Below are 23,195 nucleotides of genomic sequence, written 5' to 3' on the forward strand. Positions count from 1 at the left end.
AGATCTAACAGTCAGTCAGGAGATCTAACAGTCAGTCAGGAGATCTAACAGTTTGTCAGGTAAGAGTAGCTCAGGAGATCTAACAGTCAGTCAGGAGATCTAACAGTCAGTCAGGAGATCTAACAGTCTGTCAGGTAAGGGTAGCTCAGGTCTACCAAGGCCTCTGGGTTTAGATTCAGTAAATTAACAGCTAGTTGTTTTCTTCTGTCAGTTAAGTTATCTACATTGTGTGGTGTCTGCTGCATGCTGGGTGCTGATCCAGGAAGTAACTCTGGTAGTGAGGGTAGTTCAGGTCAGCCAAGGTTTCATGGTTTTACCGTATTTAATCAGTAAGTGGCTAGCTAGTTTTGTCGTCTCTGTGCTGTGTGCTGGGTCAGCTGTGGACACCCAGGGGATATCCTGACCTGCTCCCTCTCCCTCTGGGTCAGCTGTGGACACCCAGGGGATATCCTGACCTGCTCCCACTCCCTCTGGGCGGACTCTGTCATGCATCACCTCACTCACTCACACTCACACTCACACACACACACACACACACACACACACACACACACACACACACACACACACACACACACACACACACACACACACACACACACACACACACACACACACACACACACACACACACACACACCTTACATGTACCATGTCCTGTATCTGTCTATCATCCTTATGTCTTCGCTTGCCTACATGGAGCTGGTTTCTATTTTATTAGAGAGATAAATGGAGCTGGTTTCTATTTTATTACAGAGATAAATGGAGCTGGTTTCTATTTTATTACAGAGATAAATGGAGCTGCTTTCTATCTCATTACAGAGATAAATGGAGCTGGTTTCCATCTCATTACAGAGATAAATGGAGCTGGTTTCCATCTCGTTACAGAGATACATGGAGCTGGTTTCCATCTCATTACAGAGATACATGGAGCTGGTTTCCATCTCATTACAGAGATACATGGAGCTGGTTTCTATCTCATTACAGAGATACATGGAGCTGGTTTCCATCTCATTACAGAGATAAATGGAGCTGGTTTCTATCTCATTACAGTGATAAATGGAGCTGGTTTCCATCTCATTACAGAGATAAATGGAGCTGGTTTCTATCTCATTACAGAGATAAATGGAGCTGGTTTCTATCTCATTACAGAGATAAATGGAGCTGGTTTCTAACTCATTACAGAGATAAATGGAGCTGGTTTCTATCATTACAGAGATAAATGAAGCTGGTTTCTATCTCATTACAGAGATAAATGGAGCTGGTTTCTATCTCATTACAGAGATAAATGGAGCTGGTTTCTATCATTACAGAGATAAATGGAGCTGGTTTCTATCATTACAGAGATAAATGGAGCTGGTTTCTAACTCATTACAGATATAAATGGAGCCGGTATCTATCATTACAGAGATAAATGGAGCTGGTATCTATCATTACAGAGATAAATGAAGCTGGTTTCTAACTCATTACAGAGATAAATGGAGCTGGTATCTATCATTACAGAGATAAATGAAGCTGGTTTCTAACTCATTACAGAGATACATGGAGCTGGTATCTATCTCATTACAGAGCTGAATAGAGCAACCATCCATTTCTTTATTTCTGCCTCTGATGAATGAATACATCTAATCTCATTTTAATAATAAACAGATTCTATCAGTTCTGATTTAGGGTCAGGTAAGTAAGTGTGTGTGTCTGTGTGTGTGCGTGTGTGTGTGTGTTTCAGTGGGTGCGTACATGTGTATCCATGTGCGTATGTTTGTGTATCTTTGCGTGTGTGTGTGTGTGTGTGTGTGTGTGTGTGTGTGTGTGTGTGTGTGTGTGTGTGTGTGTGTGTGTGCGTGCATGCGTGCGTGCGTGCGTGCGTGCGTGCGTGCGTGTGTGTGTGTGCGTGTCCCAGTTTGACATCCTGACACATTTCAATAATCAGTGTTGAAAATAAATCTGAGGATGTAATTGATTGAACATGAATTTGACATCTGTACTGTAATGAGGCTCTGTAATTGGATAAACCGTGTATCTGAGGTCACAGATGACTGCAGACCAAGGATGTGTGTGTGCTGTCAGACAGATGAGGGACATCTAACCCTAACCCAACCCTAGTCTCAGCTCTCTGCCTTCATCGATCCCTCAGGCAAAAACCGGCCCAATGTTCTACCCTCTTCAGACCAGACTGACTTGCAATATGCAGACAGAACAGGAAGTTGCAATAGGCCCTGTGCAACCCAAGGTTTGATACCAGCACAAACAGAAACCCTCTCAACTCTAACCCTAACCTGTTATCTACCCCTTCCTGCTGTCGGAAAGACTAGGGACATCTAACTCTAACCCTTAACCTAACCCTAACCCTCAACTCTAACAAGGGAACTAACCCTTAACCTAACCCTAACCTGTTATCTACCCCTTCCTCCTGTTGGAAAGACTAGGGACATCTAACTCCTAACCCTTAACCAACCTAACCCTAACCTCAACTCTAACTCTAACCCTTAACCTAACCCTAACCTCTAACCCCCTCAACTCTAACCCTAACCCTTAACCTAACCCTACTCAACTCTAACCCTTAACCTAACCCTAACCTGTTATCTACCCCTTCCTCCTGTTGGAAAGACTAGGGACATCTAACTCTAACCCTTAACCAACCCTAACCCTAACCCTCAACTCTAACCCTAACCCTTAACCCCTAACCCTAACCCTCAACTCTAACCCTAACCCTTAACCTAACCCTAACCTGTTATCTACCCCTTCCTGCTGTCGGAAAGACTAGGGACATCTAACCCTTAACCTAACCCTCAACTCTATCTCTAACCCTTAACCTAACCCGAACCCTATCCCTCAACTCTAACTCTAACCCCTTAACCTAACCCTAACCCTAACCCTCAACTCTAACTCTAACCCTTAACCTAACCCTAACCTGTTATCTGCCCTTCCTGCTGTCGGAAAGACTAGGGACATCTAACCCTTAACCCTAACCCTAACCCTCAACTCTAACCCTAACCCTTAACCTAACCCTAACCTGTTATCTACCCCTTCCTCCTGTTGGAAAGACTAGGGACATCTAACCCTTAACCCTAACCCTCAACTCTAACTCTAACCCTTAACCTAACCCTAACCTGTTATCGGCCCCTTCCTCCTGTTGGAAAGATTAGGGACATCTAACTCTAACCCTTAACCCTAACCCTAGCCTCCATCCTAACCCTTCCTGCTGTCAGGTGAGCTATGTCTCGTTGCCGTGGCGATAACCTCACTAGGGGTTAATATACAGGGAGCCAGGAATTGAGAACCATTGTTGTAGACTTCTGTCTGAGTAATACATGTTATGTATGTGACTCATGGGTTTGGCCTGAATTTTCTGCCGGAACTTTCTAATAGATAAACCCTTTATTCAGAAAGAACGTGTGTTACCCTTGAATATGAATGAATAACATGTGGCTAATGTAATAATATGTGGCATTAGCAGACACTTTTATCCAAAGAGACTTACTGTGGTGAATGTATACATTTGTATGGGGGGGGGCAGGTGTTACTTGGCAGGTGTCAGTATGATGAGTGCACCTCCCACTGAAACCCAGACATTTAGTTTGAACCCCACAGTTACCGTAATGATCAGACCCAGAGACAGAGACCCAGAGCTCAGACCAGTCCAACCCAGGGGAAGAGGCCTCCACCTGGCCTTCTCCCTCTCCACCTCCCCTCCCCTGGAGAGACAGCAGGTGCCCTTTAAAACTGACAGGCTTTTCTTCTCCAGGCTCACCCAGGCTCTCAGGGATCATTACTGAACTGTTAGTCCCAGGGGTCCACTGTTCTGTTATGTGGTGGGTAGGAGGTCTCAGTATGTCAGTTCAGTACTGGATATGAATAAGAATGGAGAAGAAAGGAGGATCAGTGTGTGAAATTGTAGCATTGTAATGCTTCTCTGAAATACAAGTATAAAATAGTGTTTTCAAATGGCTTATGTTGTTGCCTTGGCAAGACAATGACAAAGGTGTTGGCTGATGCAGAAACAGAAGGGTACTCAGCAGGTTGTAATTGGATCACTAGGTGCACTCTACAGTATCACATATGCTGCTTCTCTGTGGGCTCAGGACATAGGACTAACAGGACACCTCCATCTCCTCCATCTGGTGAATGGTAGGGACTTGGGAATGATAGGGACTTGGGAATGCTAGGGACTTGGGAATGCTAGGGACTTGGGAATGGTAGGGACTTGGGAATGCTAGGGACTTGGGAATGGTAGGAACTTGGGAATGGTAGGAACTTGGGAATGTTAGGGACTTGGGAATGGTAGAGACTTGAGAATGTTAGGTTCTTGGGAATGGTAGGAATTTGGGAATGGTAGGAATTTGGGAATGGTGGGGACTTGGCTGTGGGAAGAGTCTAGCTTTTGTGATACTGACTCACCCCATAGACACCTAGTTATTCCTGTACAGTATATATAGGTTTAAGACTCTTCTGTCTCCCACCACATAGACACCTAGTTATTCCTGTACAGTATATATAGGTTTAAGACTCTTCTGTCTCCCACCACATAGACACCTAGTTATTCCTGTACAGTATATATAGGTTTAAGATTCTTCTGTCTCCCACCCCATAGACACCTAGTTATTCCTGTACAGTATATATAGGTTTAAGACTCTTCTGTCTCCCACCACATAGACACCTAGTTATTCCTGTACAGTATATATAGGTTTAAGACTCTTCTGTCTCCCACCACATAGACACCTAGTTATTCCTGTAAGTATATATAGGTTTAAGACTCTTCTGTCTCCCCACCACATAGACACCTAGTTATTCCTGTACAGTATATATAGGTTTAAGACTCTTCTGTCTCCCACCACATAGACACCTAGTTATTCCTGTACAGTATATATAGGTTTAAGACTCTTCTGTCTCCCACCACATAGACACCTAGTTATTCCTGTACAGTATATATAGGTTTAAGACTCTTCTGTCTCCCACCACATAGACACCTAGTTATTCCTGTACAGTATATATAGGTTTAAGACTCTTCTGTCTCCCACCACATAGACACCTAGTTATTCCTGTACAGTATATATAGGTTTAAGACTCTTCTGTCTCCCACCACATAGACACCTAGTTATTCCTGTACAGTATATATAGGTTTAAGACTCTTCTGTCTCCCACCACATAGACACCTAGTTATTCCTGTACAGTATATATAGGTTTAAGACTCTTCTGTCTCCCACCACATAGACACCTAGTTATTCCTGTACAGTATATATAGGTTTAAGACTCTTCTGTCTCCCACCACATAGACACCTAGTTATTCCTGTACAGTGTACATAGGTTTAAGACTCTTCTGTCTCCCACCACATAGACACCTAGTTATTCCTGTACAGTATATATAGGTTTAAGACTCTTCTGTCTCCCACCACATAGACACCTAGTTATTCCTGTACAGTATATATAGGTTTAAGACTCTTCTGTCTCCCACCCCATAGACACCTAGTTATTCCTGTACAGTATATATAGGTTTAAGACTCTTCTGTCTCCCACCACATAGACACCTAGTTATTCCTGTACAGTATATATAGGTTTAAGACTCTTCTGTCTCCCACCACATAGACACCTAGTTATTCCTGTACAGTATATATAGGTTTAAGACTCTTCTGTCTCCCACCACATAGACACCTAGTTATTCCTGTACAGTATACATAGGTTTAAGACTCTTCTGTCTCCCACCACATAGACACCTAGTTATTCCTGTACAGTATATATAGGTTTAAGACTCTTCTGTCTCCCACCACATAGACACCTAGTTATTCCTGTACAGTATATATAGGTTTAAGACTCTTCTGTCTCCCACCACATAGACACCTAGTTATTCCTGTACAGTATATATAGGTTTAAGACTCTTCTGTCTCCCACCCCATAGACACCTAGTTATTCCTGTACAGTATATATAGGTTTAAGATTCTTCTGTCTCCCACCACATAGACACCTAGTTATTCCTGTACAGTATATATAGGTTTAAGACTCTTCTGTCTCCCACCACATAGACACCTAGTTATTCCTGTACAGTATATATAGGTTTAAGACTCTTCTGTCTCCCACCACATAGACACCTAGTTATTCCTGTACAGTATATATAGGTTTAAGATTCTTCTGTCTCCCACCCCATAGACACCTAGTTATTCCTGTACAGTGTACATAGGTTTAAGACTCTTCTGTCTCCCACCACATAGACACCTAGTTATTCCTGTACAGTATATATAGGTTTAAGACTCTTCTATCTCTTCCCTGTTCAGGTGAATGGCAGGGACTACTCCAAGGCCAGCCATGACGAGGTGGTGGAGGTCATCAGGAGAGACCCCATCGTGGTGCAGGTCGTCCGTCACCATGGCAACCCCGCCCACTCACACCAAACACTACAGGAAGTTCACGTGGTGGACGTGTGCACGCAGACGGACATCACTTTCGAACACATCATGGCCCTGGCTAAGCTGAGGCCTGCTACTCCACCTGTACCTGACATCTGCCCCTTTCTGCTGTCAGACAGGTGAGGGGCATCTAATCCTAACCCTAACCTTAACATTAACCTTATCCCTTACCCTAACCCTAGCCTTAAACCTTACCGTAATCCTAGCCTCAATCCTAACCCTAACCCTCAACCCTAACCCTAACCCTCAGCCCTAACCCTAACCCTCAGCCCTAACCCTCAACCCTAACCCTCAATCCTAAACCTCAACCCTAACCCTCAACCCTAACCCTAACCTGTTATCTACCCCTTTCTGCTGTCAGACAGGTGAGGGGCATCTAACCCTAACCTTAACATTAACCTTATCCCTTACCCTAACCCTAGCCTTAAACCTTACCGTAATCCTAGCCTCAACCCTAACCCTAACCCTAACCCTCAACCCTAACCCTAACCCTCAGCCCTAACCCTCAACCCTAACCCTAACCCTAACCCTCAACCCTAACCCTAACCCTAACCCTCAGCCCTAACCCTCAACCCTAACCCTCAACCCTAACCCTAACCTGTTATCGACCTCTTCCTCCTGTTGGAAAGATTAGGGACATCTAACTCTAACTCTAACCCTAACCCTAACCCTAGTCTCCATCCTAACCCTTCCTGCTGTCAGGTGAGCTATGCCTCGTTGCCGTGGCGATAACCTCACTAGGGGTTAATATACAGGGAGCCAGGAATTGAGAACCATTGTTGTAGACTTCTGTCTGAGTAATACATGTTATGTATGTGACTCATGGGTTTGGCCTGAATTTTCTGCCGGAACTTTCTAATAGATAAACCCTTTATTCAGAAAGAACGTGTGTTACCCTTGAATATGAATGAATAACATGTGGCTAATGTAATAATATGTGGCATTAGCAGACACTTTTATCCAAAGTGACTTACTGTGGTGAATGTATACATTTGTATGAGTGGCCCTTGGATGGTTCTCCTCAACATGGAGATGCTTTATTATGGGTTACATCAACCTGATGTGGTTGATCAGAGCCTCTACTGTATCATGGAGGACAACAGCATTACTGCCCCCCCAGTACAGCTGATCACATCCCTTTAATGTCATTAGGATGCTCTCCAACTGGCATGTAGTAATTGTGTCTGCAGTGCAGCCAGACTGCTGCATCCATTTCCTTTAAGAGTTTACAAGGTGATTAAAAACAAATGGAGTGACTGTTATACAGCGCTACGTTCATTCTCAGTCTATTTATAGGTCTTTACTGGGCCAGAAATGAAATACATTTGTCCTATAAACTACAAATCATCCGGTCCCTCGTCTGTGCTACGGCTGATAAGGGGAGGCAGTATGGATGCTGTTGTGATTCTAAATAACAGTGATGTTACTGTGGGCTGGTTATACCCAGGGCTGACATGTGTCTGTATACATGCCAAGTAACCATCTGTAAATCAATATATTACTGAGGAGACAGAGATGTCTTTTTACAGGTTCTTTTTAACAGGTTCTTTTTAACAGGTTCTTTTTACAGGTTCTTTTTACAGGTTCTTTTTAACAGGTTCTTTTTACAGGGTCTTTTTAACAGGTTCTTTTTACAGGTTATTTTTAACAGGGTCTTTTTACAGGGTCTTTTTAACAGGTTCTTTTTACAGGGTCTTTTTACAGGGTCTTTTTAACAGGTTCTTTTTACAGGGTCTTTTTACAGGTTCTTTTTAACAGGTTCTTTTTACAGGGTCTTTTTAACAGGTTCTTTTTACAGGGTCTTTTTAACAGGTTCTTTTTACAGGGTCTTTTTACAGGTTCTTTTTACAGGGTCTTTTTACAGGGTCTTTTTAACAGGTTCTTTTTACAGGTTCTTTTTAACAGGTTCTTTTTACAGGGTCTTTTTACAGGTTCTTTTTACAGGGTCTTTTTGCAGGTTCTTTTTGCAGGTTATGTCACTTACATGGGTTTTTTGTCTTGTTAAAACATGTCCATGTTTAAAATGGCACAACGTGTGTTTAGAGCCCTGCCATTAGTTGCTTTACTGGGGGTTGTAAAAGGGATTTTATGTTAGCGACCAATATGCACAGCACAGGGAGAAAGGTGTTGAAATCAGCTTGCTACTCACACATCTGTCTTTCTCCTCTTCCCCTCTCTCTTCCTCTCATTCTGTCTCCCCTCAGCTGTCACTCCATCCACACAATGGAGCATGAATTCTACGAGTGTCCAGAGTACCTCTCCAACACCCCAGCTGAAGTGGACAGGCCAGAGGAGTTTGAGTATGAGGTAAATCAATATGGAGCCACACAAGTTCCTGCGATGACAATTCTCCCACAGCAGTTATATTGACAAGTCATGTGTCTATTGGTCAAATATAGTGTTTCCTACTTATTCACTAAAACGCTAATTACAACCAAATCTCCCCAGCTCATTATGTTATCGGAATGATAAAGATTAAAATACCGCTATGAATCTTACTACCTCAATTTGGTATGTTTTCCCTACAAACAATGACACATTTCAGATACACTTGGAGTGTTGAAAAATAGCCTGTCTGGGAGGCTGGGTGGAGATTGTAATTTGTGTCAGAGAGGCAGTGACCGTGGGAGACGTGAGGTGAGGTGAGGTGATGGGTGACGTGGTAGTGTGTGTGTTTGTGCAGTGGTGCTGCTCGTATAATGGGTGGCGGTGGTTCGCTGCACAGGATTCTGGGTCATTAGTGTTCCTCTGCTGTCAGCTGTGGTTTAACGGCCACTTCTGACTAAATTGACGGATGTCTCTCTGTGTGAGAGAGGGATGAGAGACGGCGTGAAGTTTGAGCACACACTCACAGGCACACACACACACACACACACACACACACACACACACACACACACACACACACACACACACACACACACACACACACACACACACACACACACACACACACACACACACACACACACACACACACACACACACACACACACACACACACACACACACACACACACACACTCGCAGGCAGGCGGACACACACACACACACACACACAGTCTGGTCAACCCAACTGAGGCAGGGTCAGTGTCAGGTCGTGACCTGATTACTGTTGTTATGGCTACTCCTTCCCCTCACACAGCTGGCCCTCAGTTACTCTTTGTTCAGTCAAGTGTATCTAACTGTACCCTGAATGCCCTTGCTCCTCAGTAGCCCTGGCAGCTCAGGGACATTAGCAGTGAAGGATGTGTTTAGCCTGGCTTCACACTACTGCCGTGTAACTTAAGGACAGCTACAGGGCAGCGGTGGGACGTTTTTCTTCCCAGTGACCCGCTATAAAAACAACACACAGATACAGATGATCTTCTAATCAAGACTAGCGTGGTCTCTCTAGGCGGTGTCTCTCTGACCTCAGTACATCCACAGATTATTACTAGATCTCGTGCTGACGAGTATGAGGTTGTGTCCTGTAGCCCTACACGAGTTAATGTACTGTCTGCACGAAACACTGGGATTTCTCACTCTAATCTAACCTCAAACATCTCCAGATTACAAGGTTGTGTCCTGTACTACTCAGTGTGATTGTTCTCTCTAGTAATGCCCTCTGACAGTAGGGAGCTAGTGTTCTCTGATCTCTCAGTACATGGTAGTTAATCAACAGTCATGGTGCGTTTGTGTCAACCACTTTTCTCGACCGTTCTGAACCGTTCTAAACTGTGTGGAAGTGTGGAGTCTACTCGCCAGTAACAGCTGTCCTAGTCAAAAGTGCCCTGCCTCCTCTGTTTGTCCTCTGTTTGTTGTGGCTAGATGTCGAAGAAATTCATTTATTTTTTGAATCAGTCATCTAATCTTTCCCAACTGCCACCCGGAATCCTTTGGAAATTAGGCTATCCCTTTAATTAGGCTATCCCTTTAATTGGCCTATCCCTTTAATTAGGCTATCCCTTTAATTGGCCTATCCCTTTAATTAGGCTATCCCTTTAATTGGCCTATCTCTTTAATTGGGCTATCCCTTTAATTGGCCTATCCCTTTAATTAGGCTATCCCTTTAATTGGCCTATCCCTTTAATTAGCCTCTCCCTTTAATGAGGGTATCCCTTTAATTAGCCTATCCCTTTTAATTAGGGTATCCCTGTTATAGTGCCTTCTTTTGACCCCCTGCCTTCCAACTGTAACTTCACACGTAAAATACCTTTAGCAGAGCAAAATATCAAACTGTAAAATGATATCTTTCTGTTTCTTCCCCAACACAGCAGTGACCAAACAGACCAGGGTTAATACACCTGCAACATTAAGGGAACACGCTGTGTAGTAAATGCCATCGGTGCGACCATCGAAGACGTCCCCAGTGGGACACCCGTCTGTGTTTTATTTGATATGAGGTTTTAGTGCTATTGATGTACAGACCACCCTCTGGGCAGTGGACATGTGTTACCATGGTGAGGAGAGATTAGGAACCACACAACAAGAATAAGCAAAGACCACAGGAGGTGGAATGTCATTTATCAGACAATAATTCAACATCAATTGCAGTCTTAACTGGTCTGGAATGATGCATCTTTAGTACCAATGCCACAGCATGTCATGGTGATATTGGGTTAGTTGTTGAATTTGTTTGAGTGATACAGTTGGTTTACATTTTAACACACACACACACACACACACACACACACACACACACACACACACACACACACACACACACACACACACACACACACACACACACACACACACACACACACACACACACACACACACACACACACACACTATTATTTCACCCTTTGCAGAGACTTACTGGAGAACTGTGTGTTACTCCCTATGAGCTATGTTGATCAACATGTTGGTCTTGGTAAAGTTGAGGCACCAAAGTATGTGTCAGTTAAAGGGGAATCTGGGCTTGTTTTCATCATGTTTGAGGTGTTTCTAGGACAGTGAGATGTGTTTCACACATAGCTGCCCAGGAGGAAGGCAGGTCAGGGCATCACACTCTGAATTATACACCCTATGACAGCTTCCGGTGTATTGATGGTGGGTGGGGGCGAGATCTGAAAATGAATGTAATCCTACTTTGTGGATTTTCATGAAGGCTCTATGTTAAACTGATCACACTATATGGTTTTTGTGGGTGTAGATATGGTTGTCCTTGTTCGACAGAGCCATTGGACGTCTTTCAGCGATGTTCCTATCATCGGATTCATTGCTAAATATACAAGCAGATACATCGTTCTCAGTCTCGTAAAGACTACAATTTGTGTTGGGTGGTGCTTCATGGTCTGGCCCCTGTCCCTCCTCCAAGAAGGTTTTTTTTTATTAAAGATACTATATCAGCAATTCTATTTTTACCTCTAATTAAGAATCTTCCGTTTCGCTGTGAAGGAAAAAAATCGATGGTATCTCATCACGTCTCAGCTGGCGTCGAAATGGATTCCCTAGCAGTCCAGTCTGGTAATCCCTCTGGTAATCCCTCTGGGAATCTTTGGTCACCGCATCATTCTTGATAGCCGCAAGCCACTAGGAGGATCAGGGTGAATCTCTGGTAGGTAGAGCAGTGAAGGTAGCACATTTGTGCACTTGTTGTAATTAGCACAGCAAGGCACAGAACCCCACATGGCATGATGACAAACAATAGTGAAAACAAAAGTTTACAAAGAAATCTTCTGAGATTACTCTGTGTTGGTCATTCGAGGTAAACAATGGCATCATTCAAGTTTGTGGGCACGCCCCATCTACCTAGCAGGCGGTATCAGCATTCGCTATGAATGCTGGACTTTGTAGTTCACTATGAGCACATTAAGTCAAAACTTCCCGATACTAACAGTGAAATGAAAATGCCCGAGTTCTAGCTTATAGTTTGGATAATTGTGATGTTTATGATGAAAACATCACGTTGTTAATATTGTAATGGCTATATGCCATGGCAAGGCCAGGGTGACATGGAGTCTGAACCCCACTAGAGTGAATGGTGAATATTTCATCACCGTGGTAACCACAGCCTACTCAGCAATGGGGATCTACACTGGCTCCTAGCTGAATATCCTCAGTAGAAATGACCAGAGGGCCTTAATGCTGGAAGCGTCTGATTTTGAGAGCTTCTGTATAATTATCTCATACTTATCTCACTTTAGAAAAGGATAATTCACCCTTCTGTGTCACTAACCTACTTCCTACACAATGAATGAAGTCAGTATCGTATGTTCTTGGCAACAAGCTTAGTGACAATTCTCAGAGAGTAAGCTCAGAGTACTCATAAAGCGTTTCAGAGTGCTGATCTAGGATCAGATCCCCCCTGTCCATTCATTATAAACTGAAAGGCTAAACCGATCCTACATCAGCACTCCTACGCTGAGACGTTTTTGGAATATGGGCCCAGCTCTTGAACTTGAAAAGAACAAGGTCATTATGAAGTCTGTGCAGGTAACACATCTCTGTTGGACTCTCTTCCTTCTCTCCTCTCCTCCTCCTCTCCTCCTTTCCATTGGGAATTCTCTCTGTTCTGTTCTGTCTCTACAGCAGGTAGAGCTCTGTCGGCTCAACAGTCAGGAGAAGTTGGGTCTGACGCTGTGCTATCGGACTGACGATGAAGAGGACACAGCTATCTACGTCAGCCACGTAAGCACCCCCCACCACCATCAGCATCCTTAGGAGACATGGGCCCAATTCAGACTTAGGAAATGTACGTCTTTCCTACGCACTTCTCAGTAGTTGATATTCAGACTTACTTTATGCAGGTCCTTTAACAGGCTTTGCAGGCGTGGCTTCCTAGCGTGCTGAATACATTTAATTCAACTGCTGAAAAAACTCCCACTTACTGGCAACAGATTTTCCTGTGGAGTTTTCATTTAATAGGGGTTTCAGTACATTTATGTAAAGCCATCCCTTTAAATTTGGTGTACCTTATATTATAATTTTCTCAACAGGCTCACTAGAATAGATGGAGAGAACGGTTCAGAATATTAGGAATCAATGAAAGAAAACCATACATTGTAAATACATGCATATCGTGTCCTGTTCACCACCAATTGTTTGATTGTAAAATACTCTGATCTTGTATATTATTTAGGGTTAGGAAAGTATTTATGAATAATTTCATAAAAGTTTGGAGAGCCTTTACGCACAAAATATATTGGTGACTCAAAAATGCAGTGGTTTGATTCATCCTTAAAGTTTCCATATTCAATTGTTCAATCCATGACATATTGAAAGGTGAGAAAAGTGTACAATAGGGGTGGAACAGTAGTCCTATAAATCTACTGTAATAATCCTCACTGACCATAGGACCGTGATGACAACGGTCCAGTCGTGGTGAACCGTGCACCAGGGTCCCAGTTTAACCTGCTACGTGTAGTCTGAGTTCCAGAATTGATTCAAATAGGCTACGTCCTAAATTATTTCACAACTTGTAATATGTTAGCCTAATATGCTCTACTATTGCTAGCAATCCTCAGGAACAAACACATGAACGTGACAGAGGAAGGTAAACTAATGACGTAGTGGAATGATGCAAAATGTAAGGAAAGGAACACTAAAGGGACAGTTCTAAATGAATGTGAGTATACCTGAAGGTGACTACCGATAGTGATTCATATTTAACATGATACAAGTTGTAAAAAATACAGTGAACAGTCCAGGCATATAGTTAAAACATTCTAGAAATCATAAATCAACTCGGTAGCTATGTTTCAGTTTGCTGCCATATGACTGGTTTCACATTTGTCTCCAGTGATCATAAGGTGAAATGGAACTAAAACAATGTATATTTAAAATCCCCTTTTCCAAATGGCTTATTCATTCACTACATATCCGTCGCCAAACCCACTGGCTCCAGGTCATCTATAAGTCTTTGCTAGGTAAAGCCCCACCTTATCTCAGTTCACTGGTCACCATAGCAACACCCACCCATAGCACACGCTCCAGCAGGTATATTGCACTGGTCACCTCCAAAGCCAACACTTCCTTTGGCTGCCTTTCCTTCCAGATCTCTGCTGCCAATGACTGGAACCAATTGCAAAAATCTCTGAAGCTGGAGTCTTATATCTCCCTCTCTAACTTTAAGCATCAGCTGTCAGAGCAGCTTACCGATCACTGTACCTGTACACAGCCAATCTGTAAATAGCACATCCAACTACCTCATCCCCATATTATTACTTACCCTCTTGCTCTTTTGCACCCCAGTATCTCTACTTGCACATCCTCATCTGTACATCTATCACTCCAGTATTAATGCTAAATTGTCATTATTTTAGCCTCTAGGGCCTATTTATTTCCTACCTCCCTACTCTTCTACATTTGCACACACTGTGCATAGATGTTTCAATTTTTCTTTTCTTTTGTGTTATTGACTGTACATTTGTTTATGTGTGACTCTGTGTTGTTGTTTTTGTCGCAGTGCTTTGCTTTACCTTGGCCAGGTCACAGTTGTAAATGAGAACTTGTTCTCAACTGGCCTACCTGGTTAAATAAAGGTGAAATAATATAAATAAACATTTAAAAAATGACCTAGCTCTTATCAAATTCTCATCAATCAAATGTATTTATAAAGCCATTTTTACATCAGCCAATGTCACAAAGTGCTACACAGAAACCCAGCCTAAGACCACACACGGCAATTGGTCTTATCAATAGGTCTTATCAATAGGTCTTATCAATAGGTCTTATCAATTGGTCTTATCAATAGATCTTAACAATAAGTGTTATCAAAAGGTCTTCTCAGTTAGTACATGAGAGTACATGGGGAATGGTGTTATTTCTATCTGAACAAAGAAAGTAGATGTTTCTACACTTGGAACTGACAAGTTGCTCGACCACATTTATTGTTTCATGGTGCATAAGGGTGGTGGAATTGTGAGGGAATTATGTCAAGGTCAGAATACGGTGTATCTGTAGACACCTTCATTTCTTTGATCTTACACACAAACAAATAGCGAATGAATAGCGTGCTATTCTCATGCTTAAATTCAAGGTCAGAATACGCATGGAGAGAAAAGTGCATAAAAAAAGGGAATTATGTTCCATGTATGCGCTCAACTCTGGTCGGAATTCCCCGTTATGAGACTCGATCTTCCCCAGAGAAATGTCCTGTTTGGTGGGACACAGATCTATCCATGCTCCCCTCCTGAGTCTGGTTCTCTGGTACACGGTCATATGACAAACTGTACTCCCAAGGAAGGGCTTGGTTAACTGGAAAGGCTAGGTTAACAGGAAGGGCGTGGCTAACAGGAAGAGCTTGGTTAACAGGAAGGGCTTGGTTAACAGGAAAGGCTTGGTTAACAGGAAGGGCTTGGTTAACAGGAAGGTCTTGGTTAACTGGACGGGCGTGGTTAACTGGAGGGGTTGGTTAACAGGAAGGGCTTGGTTAACTGGACGGGCTTGGTTAACTGGACGGGCTTGGTTAACTGGACGGGCTTGGTTAACAGGAAGGGCTTGGTTAACAGGAACGGCTTGGTTAACTGGACGGGCTTGGTTAACTGGACGGGCTTGGTTAACTGGACGGGCTTGGTTAACAGGGAGGGCTTGGTTAACAGGGAGGGCTTGGTTAACAGGAAGGGCTTGGTTAACAGGAAGGGCTTGGTTAACAGGAAGGGCTTGGTTAACAGGAAGGGCTTGGTTAACAGGAAGGGCTTGGTTAACAGGAAGGGCTTGGTTAACAGGGAGGGCTTGGTTAACAGGAAGGGCTTGGTTAACAGGAAGGGCTTGGTTAACAGGAAGGGCTTGGTTAACAGGAAGGGCTTGGTTAACAGGAAGGGCTTGGTTAACAGGGAGGGCTTGGTTAACAGGAAGGGCTTGGTTAACAGGAAGGGCTTGGTTAACAGGAAGGGCTTGGTTAACAGGAAGGGCTTGGTTAACAGGAAGGGCTTGGTTAACAGGAAAGGCTTGGAATGAAAGGGAAGAGACACGGCGTGTTAGAATAAATCGAACAAGGAATCCCACCACATATCAATTACCTTTTACAGTCAGAAACAATTAAAAGATAACTGTGAATTCCCATTTGATATCATATAATGTTGTGGAATATTGACTGACTTCAACTGAATTAGAAGGTGTTAAGGAATGAGGAGGTGTTTGAATGTTTGCCAAGAAAATAATATCTCTTTCGCTCCAAATGAACCATGCATGGAGAGAGAGGAGAGGAAAGCAAGTGAAGTTTGAAATACTCCCCTCGTTCTGTTCAACATTCTAATTGAGGATTTTAATTAGTCCACAGTGAGTGACACCCTTCCTTCTCGTCTCCTGCAGAGTGTAAAATGACACATTTTCCCACCACCGCCTCTGCATACCAAAGACTGAAACAAAGAGCAAAGAGACAGTTGAGTGGAAATAATGTCTCTCAGACTAAAGTAAAGCTAAAGCTCTCATTCTGGTGGTGTCTTTTTTTGTGGGTGTGTGTGTGTGTGTGTGTGTGTGTGTGTGTGTGTGTGTGTGTGTGTGTGTGTGTGTGTGTGTGCGTGTGTGTGGTATTGCCTTGCTCTTACACCAGCTTCCTCTTTAATAAGCTGAAGCGTTACCTCAAGTAAAGTAGGAACAGCACCTGCAGTTGCCTCATACCCCCTCTACCATCATGTAATAAACCTCAACACTATATCTGTATATCCTTATCTATCTCTCATACCCCTCTACCATCATGTAATAAACCTCAACACTATATCTGTATATCTTTATCTATCTCTCATACCCCTCTAACATCATGTAATAAACCTCAACACTATATCTGTATATCTTTATCTATCTCTCATACCCCTCTACCATCATGTAATAAACCTCAACACTATATCTGTATATCTTTATCTATCTCTCATACCCCTCTACCATCATGTAATAAACCTCAACACTATATCTGTATATCTTTATCTATCTCTCATACCCCTCTACCATCATGTAATAAACCTCAACACTATATCTGTATATCTTTATCTATCTCTCATACCCCTCTAACATCATGTAATAAACCTCAACACTATATCTGTATATCCTTATCTATCTCTCATACCCCTCTAACATCATGTAATAAACCTCAACACTATATCTTTATCTATCTCTCATACCCCTCTACCATCATGTAATAAACCTCAACACTATATCTGTATATCTTTATCTATCTCTCATACCCCTCTACCATCATGTAATAAACCTCAACACTATATCTGTATATCTTTATCTCTCTCATACCCCTCTACCATCATGTAATAAACCTCAACACTATATCTGTATATCTTTATCTATCTCTCATACCCCTCTAACATCATGTAATAAACCTCAACACTATATCTGTATATCTTTTGATTCCAGAACATGCTAACAAGCCTCATTGAAATGTATTTCTGTGTATAATGTTGGTGTCACGTTCCTTGTGGAAGCATAGCTATGTTTTTCCGGTTGGTTTTGAACACCTATGTATAGCTCTTGATCTTGACTCAGAGAACTACAAAGAGTGTGAAATAATTGCAGAGAAATGGAAGCAGTATTGAAATCATACCAAGTAGATTAGATTCCCTCAGAAACGTATCCACTGGGATTGCCTGTGAAAAATATGAAATGTTATTATTTAAATTAGAAATGTCTACACTTTTTTCAGCCTAATCATTTCTGACTTTTTAATACACTTCCAATGTTGATTTTCTCTTGCTGAGCTTCTTATTTTGATGTTCAGTTCTTTGATGAAAGAAATGCTTGTTTTATTTTAATGAAATTCATAGGTAGGAAGAAAAAAACTGAACACATATCGTCAAGGGAACGATTCGAAATTCGATACAAGCACTCCTCAAAAAATGAAAACAAAATAATGAAAAAAATCAATAAATGTTGAAATGAGTTTTCTCAGGAAGATTCATTCCCCTTTCTTAAGCCAGGCAGGAAGAAGGTTGTTGGACAGCTACCACGCTAATAAACCTCAGATACTACAATCCATACTGTCACATTTCAAACTATATATGGTTCCAAATGGCACCCTATACTCTATAAGTACACTACTTTTGACCAGGGTCCATAGGGCTCTGGTCAAAAGTAGTGCACTATTTAGGAATAGGGTGCCATTTGGGACACACTCCCTATTACTATGTGATGATGACCTCAATGGAAGTTTTGAGGAATGGTTGGATGCTCGGCGTTCTTTGTTGAAGCAACATCTTCAGATGGTGATGTTGGCAAGAAGAGAAAGCAATGAAGGTGTTTGATAATGATCCACCAGACAGTGACATGGCAACAGTAGTAACTTGTGTATCCAGCTGTCTGTTCTAGCAGACAGTGACATGGCAACAGTAGTAACTTGTGTATCCAGCTGTCTGTTCTAGCAGACAGTGACATGGCAACAGTAGTAACTTGTGTATCCAGCTGCCTGTTCTAGCAGACAGTGACATGGCAACAGTAGTAACTTGTGTATCCAGCTGCCTGTTCTAGCAGACAGTGACATGGCAACAGTAGTAACTTGTGTATCCAGCTGCCTGTTCTAGCAGACAGTGACATGGCAACAGTAGTAACTTGTGTATCCAGCTGCCTGTTCTAGCAGACAGTGACATGGCAACAGTAGTAACTTGTGTATCCAGCTGCCTGTTCTAGCAGACAGTGACATGGCAACAGTAGTAACTTGTGTATCCAGCTGTCTGTTCTAGCAGACAGTGACATGGCAACAGTAGTAACTTGTGTATCCAGCTGCCTGTTCTAGCAGACAGTGACATGGCAACAGTAGTAACTTGTGTATCCAGCTGCCTGTTCTAGCAGACAGTGACATGGCAACAGTAGTAACTTGTGTATCCAGCTGCCTGTTCTAGCAGACAGTGACATGGCAACAGTAGTAACTTGTGTATCCAGCTGTCTGTTCTAGCAGACAGTGACATGGCAACAGTAGTAACTTGTGTATCCAGCAGCCTGTTCTAGCAGACAGTGACATGGCAACAGTAGTAACTTGTGTATCCAGCTGCCTGTTCTAGCAGACAGTGACATGGCAACAGTAGTAACTTGTGTATCCAGCTGCCTGTTCTAGCAGACAGTGACATGGCAACAGTAGTAACTTGTGTATCCAGCTGTCTGTTCTAGCAGACAGTGACATGGCAACAGTAGTAACTTGTGTATCCAGCTGCCTGTTCTAGCAGACAGTGACATGGCAACAGTAGTAACTTGTGTATCCAGCTGCCTGTTCTAGCAGACAGTGACATGGCAACAGTAGTAACTTGTGTATCCAGCTGCCTGTTCTAGCAGACAGTGACATGGCAACAGTAGTAACTTGTGTATCCAGCTGCCTGTTCTAGCAGACAGTGACATGGCAACAGTAGTAACTTGTGTATCCAGCTGCCTGTTCTAGCAGACAGTGACATGGCAACAGTAGTAACTTGTGTATCCAGCTGCCTGTTCTAGCAGACAGTGACATGGCAACAGTAGTAACTTGTGTATCCAGCTGCCTGTTCTAGCAGACAGTGACATGGCAACAGTAGTAACTTGTGTATCCAGCTGCCTGTTCTAGCAGACAGTGACATGGCAACAGTAGTAACTTGTGTATCCAGCTGCCTGTTCTAGCAGACAGTGACATGGCAACAGTAGTAACTTGTGTATCCAGCTGCCTGTTCTAGCAGACAGTGACATGGCAACAGTAGTAACTTGTGTATCCAGCTGCCTGTTCTAGCAGACAGTGACATGGCAACAGTAGTAACTTGTGTATCCAGCTGCCTGTTCTAGCAGACAGTGACATGGCAACAGTAGTAACTTGTGTATCCAGCTGTCTGTTCTAGCAGACAGTGACATGGCAACAGTAGTAACTTGTGTATCCAGCTGCCTGTTCTAGCAGACAGTGACATGGCAACAGTAGTAACTTGTGTATCCAGCTGTCTGTTCTAGCAGACAGTGACATGGCAACAGTAGTAACTTGTGTATCCAGCTGCCTGTTCTAGCAGACAGTGACATGGCAACAGTAGTAACTTGTGTATCCAGCTGCCTGTTCTAGCAGACAGTGACATGGCAACAGTAGTAACTTGTAGTATCCAGCTGCCTGTTCTAGCAGACAGTGACATGGCAACAGTAGTAACTTGTGTATCCAGCTGTCTGTTCTAGCAGACAGTGACATGGCAACAGTAGTAACTTGTGTATCCAGCAGCCTGTTCTAGCAGACAGTGACATGGCAACAGTAGTAACTTGTGTATCCAGCTGCCTGTTCTAGCAGACAGTGACATGGCAACAGTAGTAACTTGTGTATCCAGCTGCCTGTTCTAGCAGACAGTGACATGGCAACAGTAGTAACTTGTGTATCCAGCTGCCTGTTCTAGCAGACAGTGACATGGCAACAGTAGTAACTTGTGTATCCAGCTGCCTGTTCTAGCAGACAGTGACATGGCAACAGTAGTAACTTGTGTATCCAGCTGCCTGTTCTAGCAGACAGTGACATGGCAACAGTAGTAACTTGTGTATCCAGCTGCCTGTTCTAGCAGACAGTGACATGGCAACAGTAGTAACTTGTGTATCCAGCTGCCTGTTCTAGCAGACAGTGACATGGCAACAGTAGTAACTTGTGTATCCAGCTGCCTGTTCTAGCAGACAGTGACATGGCAACAGTAGTAACTTGTGTATCCAGCTGCCTGTTCTAGCAGACAGTGACATGGCAACAGTAGTAACTTGTGTATCCAGCTGCCTGTTCTAGCAGACAGTGACATGGCAACAGTAGTAACTTGTGTATCCAGCTGCCTGTTCTAGCAGACAGTGACATGGCAACAGTAGTAACTTGGTATCCAGCTGTCTGTTCTAGCAGACAGTGACATGGCAACAGTAGTAACTTGTGTATCCAGCTGCCTGTTCTAGCAGACAGTGACATGGCAACAGTAGTAACTTGTGTATCCAGCTGTCTGTTCTAGCAGACAGTGACATGGCAACAGTAGTAACTTGTGTATCCAGCTGCCTGTTCTAGCAGACAGTGACATGGCAACAGTAGTAACTTGTGTATCCAGCTGTCTGTTCTAGCAGACAGTGACATGGCAACAGTAGTAACTTGTGTATCCAGCTGCCTGTTCTAGCAGACAGTGACATGGCAACAGTAGTAACTTGTGTATCCAGCTGTCTGTTCTAGCAGACAGTGACATGGCAACAGTAGTAACTTGTGTATCCAGCTGCCTGTTCTAGCAGACAGTGACATGGCAACAGTAGTAACTTGTGTATCCAGCTGCCTGTTCTAGCAGACAGTGACATGGCAACAGTAGTAACTTGTGTATCCAGCTGCCTGTTCTAGCAGACAGTGACATGGCAACAGTAGTAACTTGTGTATCCAGCTGCCTGTTCTAGCAGACAGTGACATGGCAACAGTAGTAACTTGTGTATCCAGCTGCCTGTTCTAGCAGACAGTGACATGGCAACAGTAGTAACTTGTGTATCCAGCTGCCTGTTCTAGCAGACAGTGACATGGCAACAGTAGTAACTTGTGTATCCAGCTGTCTGTTCTAGCAGACAGTGACATGGCAACAGTAGTAACTTGTGTATCCAGCTGCCTGTTCTAGCAGACAGTGACATGGCAACAGTAGTAACTTGTGTATCCAGCTGCCTGTTCTAGCAGACAGTGACATGGCAACAGTAGTAACTTGTGTATCCAGCAGCCTGTTCTAGCAGACAGTGACATGGCAACAGTAGTAACTTGTGTATCCAGCTGTCTGTTCTAGCAGACAGTGACATGGCAACAGTAGTAACTTGTGTATCCAGCTGCCTGTTCTAGCAGACAGTGACATGGCAACAGTAGTAACTTGTATCCAGCTGCCTGTTCTAGCAGACAGTGACATGGCAACAGTAGTAACTTGTGTATCCAGCTGCCTGTTCTAGCAGACAGTGACATGCAACAGTAGTAACTTGTGTATCCAGCTGCCTGTTCTAGCAGACAGTGACATGGCAACAGTAGTAACTTGTGTATCCAGCTGCCTGTTCTAGCAGACAGTGACATGGCAACAGTAGTAACTTGTGTATCCAGCTGCCTGTTCTAGCAGACAGTGACATAGCAACAGTAGTAACTTGTGTATCCAGCTGTCTGTTCTAGCAGACAGTGACATGGCAACAGTAGTAACTTGTGTATCCAGCTGCCTGTTCTAGCAGACAGTGACATGGCAACAGTAGTAACTTGTGTATCCAGCTGTCTGTTCTAGCAGACAGTGACATGGCAACAGTAGTAACTTGTTATCCAGCTGCCTGTTCTAGCAGACAGTGACATGGCAACAGTAGTAACTTGTGTATCCAGCTGCCTGTTCTAGCAGACAGTGACATGGCAACAGTAGTAACTTGTGTATCCAGCTGCCTGTTCTAGCAGACAGTGACATGGCAACAGTAGTAACTTGTGTATCCAGCTGCCTGTTCTAGCAGACAGTGACATGGCAACAGTAGTAACTTGTGTATCCAGCTGCCTGTTCTAGCAGACAGTGACATGGCAACAGTAGTAACTTGTGTATCCAGCAGCCTGTTCTAGCAGACAGTGACATGGCAACAGTAGTAACTTGTGTATCCAGCTGTCTGTTCTAGCAGACAGTGACATGGCAACAGTAGTAACTTGTGTATCTCAGCTGTCTGTTCTAGCAGACAGTGACATGGCAACAGTAGTAACTTGTGTATCCAGCTGCCTGTTCTAGCAGACAGTGACATGGCAACAGTAGTAACTTGTTATCCAGCTGCCTGTTCTAGCAGACAGTGACATGGCAACAGTAGAAACTTGTGTATCCAGCTGCCTGTTCTAGCAGACAGTGACATGGCAACAGTAGTAACTTGTGTATCCAGCTGCCTGTTCTAGCAGACAGTGACATGGCAACAGTAGTAACTTGTGTATCCAGCAGCCTGTTCTAGCAG

At 43.3% G+C, this 23,195-nt stretch overlaps 1 pseudogene; it reads left to right on the forward strand.

The window, feature by feature from the left end:
- LOC123743823 (PDZ domain-containing RING finger protein 4-like) overlaps nt 1-23,195 on the forward strand; it is an 86,730-nt pseudogene that overhangs the window by 53,417 nt on the left and 10,118 nt on the right.

Source organism: Salmo salar, chromosome ssa07, assembly GCF_905237065.1.
Source record: "Salmo salar chromosome ssa07, Ssal_v3.1, whole genome shotgun sequence".
Classification (NCBI taxonomy): Eukaryota; Metazoa; Chordata; class Actinopteri; order Salmoniformes; family Salmonidae; genus Salmo; species Salmo salar.